Source organism: Mchenga conophoros, linkage group LG12 (assembly GCF_057382185.1).
Source record: "Mchenga conophoros isolate Kocher_MC1m ecotype Shallow Benthic linkage group LG12, M_conophoros_male_GT1.1, whole genome shotgun sequence".
NCBI classification, from domain to species: Eukaryota; Metazoa; Chordata; class Actinopteri; order Cichliformes; family Cichlidae; genus Mchenga; species Mchenga conophoros.
In genome coordinates this window covers 5,443,638-5,451,762 of record NC_140537.1, presented here as the reverse complement: position 1 = coordinate 5,451,762, position 8,125 = coordinate 5,443,638, and the positions used below count along the sequence as shown (strand labels likewise).

Here is an 8,125-nt window from a genome sequence, read left to right as displayed (position 1 = left end):
CGAAAGAGAAGTACAATCTTCTGATAACCCTGATGGTCAGGAAGATGAGGTATACAGTGATGAGGACGAAGTGTATCCAGCTTTTGTGGTTCCAGAAATAATAACCAGAGGTCCTTTTATCCAGACTGAAAGGCAGGTTATCACACCTCAGCTGTCCACTGGGGATGTGCATTCTAGTTTGCCCCGTGCAGAGCCACAAGACGAGTCACACGCACGAGAAACACCCAGTCATGTTTCTGAACCTGAGCCTTTGTTACACTCAGAAAGCAATGAGGTGACCACATCTCCCATTCCATCTGATGAAGGTCCAGGTTGGGTTGTTATTGACATTCCTGAGCAAACAGAACCTGTTGAAATGAATCAAGAAAGCAGCGACACTGCTGAGCAGAGTTCAGAGACAGTAGAGTTGCGGCGTTCTGGGAGAGAGAGACGCCAACCTCGTAAACTAACTTATGATGAGTTAGGTGAGCCTTTAATTTTGGCTCTCAGTTCCTTTTTGTCAGAGTTTCGCAATTGTATTCTCTCAGAGCACTTTCCTTCACACACCTGTTAAGTCAAGTGTGCATGCAGAGACTCATGCACTTTAGAGGGGGAGAGTGTAACCCAGATCATTGTTTGAGTATGGGATTTCTGCGCATAGCCCCTCTCTAGTCCAGCTACAGAGTTTTTCCTTCCGTTCGTCCGATGAGGCGCATGCTGCTCTCGTGCCCTCTACGAGCTGGAAATTCGGGTACAGTAGACATTTGAGTTGCTGTAAATAGTTTTAAAACCTTTATATGTGAAGCTAATGATTTAATATGTTGTTAGGAAAAAGTCTTGTAGCGGTTACAAACGTGAAGCGGAGCTGAGTCCGACAGCATTCGCCATTACACGAACTCCTCTGGTGAGTTAGCGTGCAGCTCATGTTCGTATGAAATGTTTTGTGCCTTATTATACTGCAGCGAGGTATCAAATCTACCGCTGTCATGTTGTTAAGAAAGAGGCTAAATATTGTATAACGTGTGTTATTGGCTGACTGTTAGCAAGCTAGCCGTTAAGTGAGCCTAGCTAATGTCCTGAAATGGCGGCCGACACGAGGTCAGTTACAGTGTTATTATGTTATGCCTAAGAGAACAGCATTGATAAGCATTGTTAACTGCATTTATGTTCTGTTATATTTTTATTTTGACAAACCTGTATTATTATAATGGTAAGTCTGTTAAATAAGCCGTTAGTGACATGGACACTGAGTCAGTGGTACTGAGACTTATGAACATTTCAGTTAATTCTTCTGCACACTTGTGTGTAGGCTGGTTTGTTTGCCCTTTTGGTGCCCTGGATCCTACTGGATGAACTGCCTTGTGGAAGTCCTCATCTGATGACTCTGCCGAACCGTCCTGGCAAATAGATGGTCGTTGCTGCTTGCTGGATGCTATTATTGGATGCTACACCGTTCCAACAGAGCGGTAGGAACAATTCAAAGGGCCCCAACGATGCGCTTTATTTTTCCCTGAGCTCAGGTGATTTTCTTTTGGCCAAAGGACCTTAAAGGATACATATTTGTTTTTATTTATTTTATTTTTCTTATGACACTGAGTGGAAAGACACTACAAAAAAAAGGGGGTTTGTTATTTAAAATTGTGTCAAATAAATGTGTTTATGCTAAGTAAGTGTGGTGTCCATTGTGTGCTGGAAGCCTTATTGTTCCTGTGGTGGAGCAGCTACTACCAATCTCCTTTACGAAACTAGCTTCTGACAGGATACAGGTATTTGGGATACATTTGATTTCTTGTAACCTATTTTTAGAGAAACTGTGATTCTGGGTTAAACATCGGGGTGAAATTGATGACACCGACACCTAGTGAACTGCCCAAGGTCAACAGTCCTGATTTCCACGCATTAAAGGTTTGGCGTAAGTACAGATTGCGTTACACTTTCTTTTGTGGAGCCTCACATTTTCTTTTTAATTTTAGATTCAATCTTTTTGTTTTCACTTAGCCTTTTGGATTTTAGGCTGCGTGACAAACAACAAAATTGCCTTTCCTAATAGCAGAGACGGGAGCACCTCAATCACCCCCTTGCTAATACAGTATTCGCTCGTCACTCCGACGACAGAGGAACTCCATCAATCTCCAATGAATAGCCAATGAGAGTTTTTCAAACAACAGGCCTCTGTATCCCACTGGAAACAGATTGATCTCTTTGAATGCAGTGCACATGTTTGCACTCATCCCTACGGCCCTCATTGTCTTCTATTTGTTTAACATGATAGAATATGCTAATCAGGCAGGCGGTGCTGAGATAAAACGTGCCAATTAAACCCACAGAATTCAACTGTAGCCCTTTTAGCTGACTATTCCCTCGTTAGCAAAAATAGTGACACGAGCAAATTAAATAAAACAACAACCTGTATGTTAAAAGCAGATACGAGCGTGTATATTTTTCAAACCGAGGCGGGGAACTAACCATTACCGCTAGGGCATGTTTTCATGTTTGTGATTGCAGAGTGGCAATTCTGTTTGAAATTGGCGTGTTTTCTTCGTTTCACTGAGACAAATGCAGCAGAAGTGGCAAAGGCCCGCGGCCCCATGGATCAGCGGGGTGCCCCCGCGATGCTCGTGGCTATTTTGACACAGGTTTATTACACAGGCATAGACACACTCGTGCGCGCTGCTTCTCAGCTGAAGCCTTTGCGCCTAGATGAGAGCGCACACATGAAAATGCAAGCACAACCACTCCACCCACCCCCACATGCTGCACGCTGTCTCAGGCTTTCATGTCCCCTTCCCAAACTTTTGATTGGTCCCAACAAGCAAGCATGGGGTGCTTGTTTACTTCCCAGCGTCAAGTAAATATTTTACACAGAGTGCCTTTATCTCGGAAACCCGAGCAACGCATGGGAACTGTCTCGTCAGTCGAGATGGTAAACAACGTGCACGTTTGCAGCAACGAGAAGAAAGTCTAACAGACCTGACATGGCTCACTTAAGTGGCTTTAACCACATGTGCCATCGAGATATATATACAATACACTTACATCCAAAGGAACACACTCAAACATGCTTACTATCAAAGCCTTCACTTTTACACAGCAAGACAGAAATGTCTCCACTCCAGGGAATTACAGAATAATTGTAGGTCTGTCTTCTATTCACAGGTTAAACATATATAAATCACACAGAAAATGGTGTGAAACAGTGCCTGGTTATGTTTTTACATGGCAGAGCAAACGGCCATATGAAAAAATGATTTATTTCAGATGAAATAAGAACACAGTTTGAAGCTCAGGCTTCAAACTGCTTTTGTAGAGGTCAGGACTGGCAAACTGACTTCAGGTTGGAGTGTAAATCAGTCTTTGCGGGGACTATTCAACCTTCAGACAAATGCATATATTAAAATCGAATAGGAGAGGATGTGGAATGGAATCGTTGGCAAACAAGCCGCGAACCCCCCGCCACGTATCGGCCTTTTAATCAGGGGCCTCCTCAGTGAAGGACTCTGTGTCATCCGCCTCCAAATGACGCAGCTTTTATTCCACCTCTGGGACACAATGGCAGACTCACCGAGGATTTTTACTTGACACTGAAATAAGAGCTGGCCTGATGAAGAAGCCGCAATGCCTGTCTTGGGAAAGATAGGAAAAGTCAAAGAATTGGAATGAAAATGAGAGCGGAAGCTAGGAGGTAGAAAGAGAGAAAGTGGCTCAGAAATATGGTAGGAAGATGAAAAAAAAATTGCGGTTGAGACAGAAAAGAGGACGGCATGTTTGACAGTGGCATCATGTTCCATGGAGCTGCAGTTTCACATTCAGACCAGCATGAAGTCAGACCATGTGAGCTGAGTAAAAAGGGTTCAAATTCCCCTAAGGTAAGCAGAAATGGGAATAAAAATGTGAGTGCGTGGCAAAAGAAAGTGGAATTGAAGGAGTATGTGTGTGAAGTTACTCTCTCAGAAACAGAGATATTGAAAAAGTCAATTTCTGTCAGATACAATCTACAGTAAAACACCCCATAGGGCTGATTATTGAACTGTCTGTACATTTTCTAGAACCAAAAAAGTACATATATTTTCCCAAGCAATTTAAGGTGGATATTATGTACCATTTCCTGTAGCTTTTAAGTTGCTGTATTGCGAGACAGACTGTGTTTGCTGAATACTTTGACTTTGGTCAATGTATTATTTTCTCTTATAGAAAAGGGTTGTAGAAGAAAATAGATGGATTTTAAGTGTATATGCAGCTTTTTATTTAAACTACGATTTCATACATTTTGTGTGTGTGAGATTAGCCTGGTATCTATGACTGGTATCTACAAGCACAAAACATAAAAGTACTAAAAGTGAATGGTACAATGGCCATAACTTAGAGGATTGTTGTACCTTAATTTAATCTGTCCAGATTCCATTAAAAGTAACGTTTTCTTTGTACTTAAAAGTTACATTGTATAAACGAGTGCCTCACATATATGCTGACAAAGTCAAATGAATAAGCTCTAAAAGGAATACAAGACAGAGCTATTATAGCCCTCGTAGCCACACTGAAACATATCACACGGCATAAAAATCTCAAATTCACTACATAATATGTCAAAAATGAAAAATTTAATTTCTCTGCGTATCTAAAGGGAAAATATTATGCACAAGCAGCAGGGTAGTGCTCTTTGGCTATTATGGTATTATGAGGGCTTAATTTAGCATGAATAGGTTTTTGAGTTATAAATAATTGAAACTGATATAAATTAACAGTCACGGTCCCGCTTGTGGTGGGGGGAGGTGACATCCTGCGCTGTTTGGCGGTGCATTACACACAGCTGGAAAAAAAAACAGCTGTGAAAAATGATGCCCTAAGTTCAAAGCAACTTCAATCAGGATACATTTTTCTGCTTGATGAATAATTGAGCAACACTCCGAACAGCCTTGAGTCCTAACACTTTCTTGTGACGGCTTTTGCATGAATAAAACACTGTTTGGCCTGCAGAGCTGTCTTCGTTGCAGGATTACGGTGCCATGTAGTAACGTGGAAATTGCTTTGGGTATCGCTCTCTTTCACTGCAGCTTCTGGTTCAGTGTTCTCTGGCCCCTGCGTATCTAATTCTGCGTACCTTTCTCTTTCTGAGCCTTAAACCGCGTCTCCATTCCCTTTGCCATTTCACTCTCATTAACGTCTTATTATACCCACTTTGAGAGGATGCAGTTTAGAGTGGTGCTGCTGTAGATGAGTTGCCTCCTGGTGAGCAAGTGAAAAAAAGGAAAGAGACAGTCAAATAATAATTTAAATAAATTCCATTTGGTTGAATTAAGCACCGATACGTTCCCAAATCATCACATGCAGAGGTGAGGAAAGGTAAAAAGTGTTAACGGCTTTCTAAAATTTCTGAGATAATCAAAATCATTTAAACAGTGTTCAGTCCACACGAAGAATTTGTCCTCCTAAAAATACCTTTTCACTAAATTAGACTATTGCTCTATAATTGGTACAGCTTGCATGATGCTCCTTATCTGTTTTCTTCTTCTGCTTCTTCTTTTTACAGTACTTTCTATCTCTGGTTTATTTGCCAATTAAAGGTAAAAGTAGAACTTTTCAAGAAGAACAGGCACATTCTTGAGCAGAGATAGGAAAAGTGTTAAGGACTGAATAAATAAATAATAAAAATTCAATAAAATGGACCCTTCTTCATCTGTTCAACTGTTTTTTAAAGTATTTTTTTTATTAAGAACATATAAAAATACAGGCATTGATTGGTAAAAATGACAATCACCAGTATCAGCGCTAACCTTCAGGAAGAAACCCTGTATTGTTGCAAAGCAAAGACTTAATAAAAGCAACATTAAAACAACATTGGAATAGTGTTCCATCACTGAAGACAGTTTTTGGAGAGTAAATATAACAATCATGATTCTGAGCATGACGCTAAAGTTTCTCCTAGATTGGTAAGCTAGCAATGCCAAGGTTTGCTATGTAGCAATAGCTTACAAAAGGAGCTAATTGCTTTATGTTGCTAATGTTCTGATATGTTTGCTAAATTCTAATCACTGTATGCGATTAGTTATGGTGGTCCCGTGAGGTCAAGCATGCTGAAACTAAAGAAGTCAGTGACGGATACAAAATAATAGAAAAAAGCTGCAAAAATATACAAAACACAATAAAAGTTGAATAAAACATAATAGGAAAGGAAAGCCGTGCCACAAAAAATGCTGATGTTTTCTTAAGTTTCAGTGTATTTAAACTTTATGTTTTGGTGTTTTAACATCTGCTAAAACATAAAGTTTTAGTCAATTTTCGTAGAAGTCGATTACTACCTTTATTTTTATTTTTTTCTTCTTCTCTTATTTGCATGTATATAAATTTGTCTGCTGTTCTACTAGCACAGGGAACCATTTTCCTTGACTTTTGAAAGGCATAGAAAATACTCACTTCACATAAAAAGCCAGTGAAGGATGCCAGCCCTCACCTGTAGCCTCCACACCTTGAAAGAGCTTTCTGTATCCTCGTGGAGGACAGCAGGGTTGAACATGAAGCACCATGAACTCTCCCCTCCCCCAAATTTTTTATTGAACTTCTCATTATTTATGCATCACATGGGAAAAATCCCACTCAATCATTTTAATTAGTGAAGTTTAAACATCCACTGACATAGAAATGAATTTTCACATTAAAAATGTGAAAATTCAAGCTGCTGAGCTGCTCAAACATTCAAATACATTTTATATTATGGCACGTTGATTGATCAGTTATCATTTCTGCTTACAAAATCCTCTGCAGATTTACCACGTGTATTATAAGCAAGTGCTGTTGTCAGCCTGTAAGGGTCAAGCGTTCTTAACAGCAACTAAATGAAGTACCTCAGTGAAGCTGCCATTTGTTGACAGCTGACATTCTATTTCTCGTCAAAACAAGGTGTATTCATCAGTGATTAGCCCTCAGCAAAACTTCAGAATTGCTGTTACTTGCAAATTACATTCCGAAATACCTAAAGTTATACGTTTTCCCGTCCCTGCTGGTCATAATGTAACCATTTCAAGCTCCTTGTACGGTGCAGTGGCAGCTATAAAGTGAAAGAAGTAACTGGACTGTGATCCTTAGGGCTTTGAGTGAAAGCTCATTAATGGCAACAGTGACGTCACTGACAGGGGGTGTCAGGAAATGTGTTGTGCAAAGGGAAGGGGATTTGCTTACCGTCGGACATGGAGAGTAATGGTCCATCAGAATGCTGAGAGGAAACTCCTAATGGTCCGCACTTCAATATTTAATGCCTTATTTCTGGCTATTTCTGTTTTCTGCTGAGGGCAGGTATGAATAGAGGCTCCATATTTCATCACAATAACAGTTATTATACTGTTGAGCGGAACAGTAGCTCAATACGAGTGTGTTTAGGGGACGAGCTGTTGTGATTTACAGCTCCTTGCAGTGGGTGCGCGGCAGTTTGTGTTCATGTCTGCCCTCCAAACTCTGATTGGATATACTATAATGAGAGCCAGTTATTAGTGGTCATAATTAGTAGTCTAGTCCAGGGTTGTAGTCTCATCATAGCAAACAACAGAAGTATTGAAGATAAGACTGTGTCTAGAAAGTCAGTGTGAGCTGTAGCCTGCATCGTGGAGATTTGGAGTTTACTTGATCAAGAAGATAAAATGAAGAAAAGAAGACAATTTCTGCATTGCACACTGACATAAAAGCACACAATGCCTAAAGGGACCTAACATCACTAAGAAGTTTTAGTTGGGTTTTCAAGTTTAGAGCACAGACTGCTGTAACTGCCCTCACTTAGGGCAACTAGTGACCTCTTTTTAGCAGCCAAAGACGGGGCCCGCACTTCTTTAAGAACTAACTGCAGATTTGGCATCAGGGACACTGAACATTAATAATTATCTTTTTATCTTTTATCAAGAATCAGCCAGGCTACTGCAGGCAGATACTTCTGCAATTCACACAATTTGTGGTATACTTCCAAGATCCAGTTTGAGGTCCTGTTTTAATTTCTTTATACTTCTACTTCAGGGGTGTCCAACTCCAGGCCTCAAAGGCCAGCATCCCGCAGGTTTTAGATGTGTCCTTGATCCAACACAGCTCATTTAAATGGCTAACTCACCTCCTCAACATGTCTTGAAGTTCTCCAAAGGCCTGGTAATGAGCTAATCATTTGATTCAG

The 8,125-nt window shown here is 40.5% G+C and overlaps 1 long non-coding RNA gene across 1 annotated transcript; it reads left to right on the top strand.

The window, feature by feature from the left end:
• LOC146561972 (uncharacterized) lies at window positions 1-1,902 on the top strand. Its single transcript, XR_014894525.1, has 3 exons — window positions 1-730; window positions 808-883; window positions 1,289-1,902. It is a non-coding gene; the product is annotated as an uncharacterized LOC146561972 (long non-coding RNA).
• The last annotated feature ends 6,223 nt before the right edge of the window (window positions 1,903-8,125 follow it).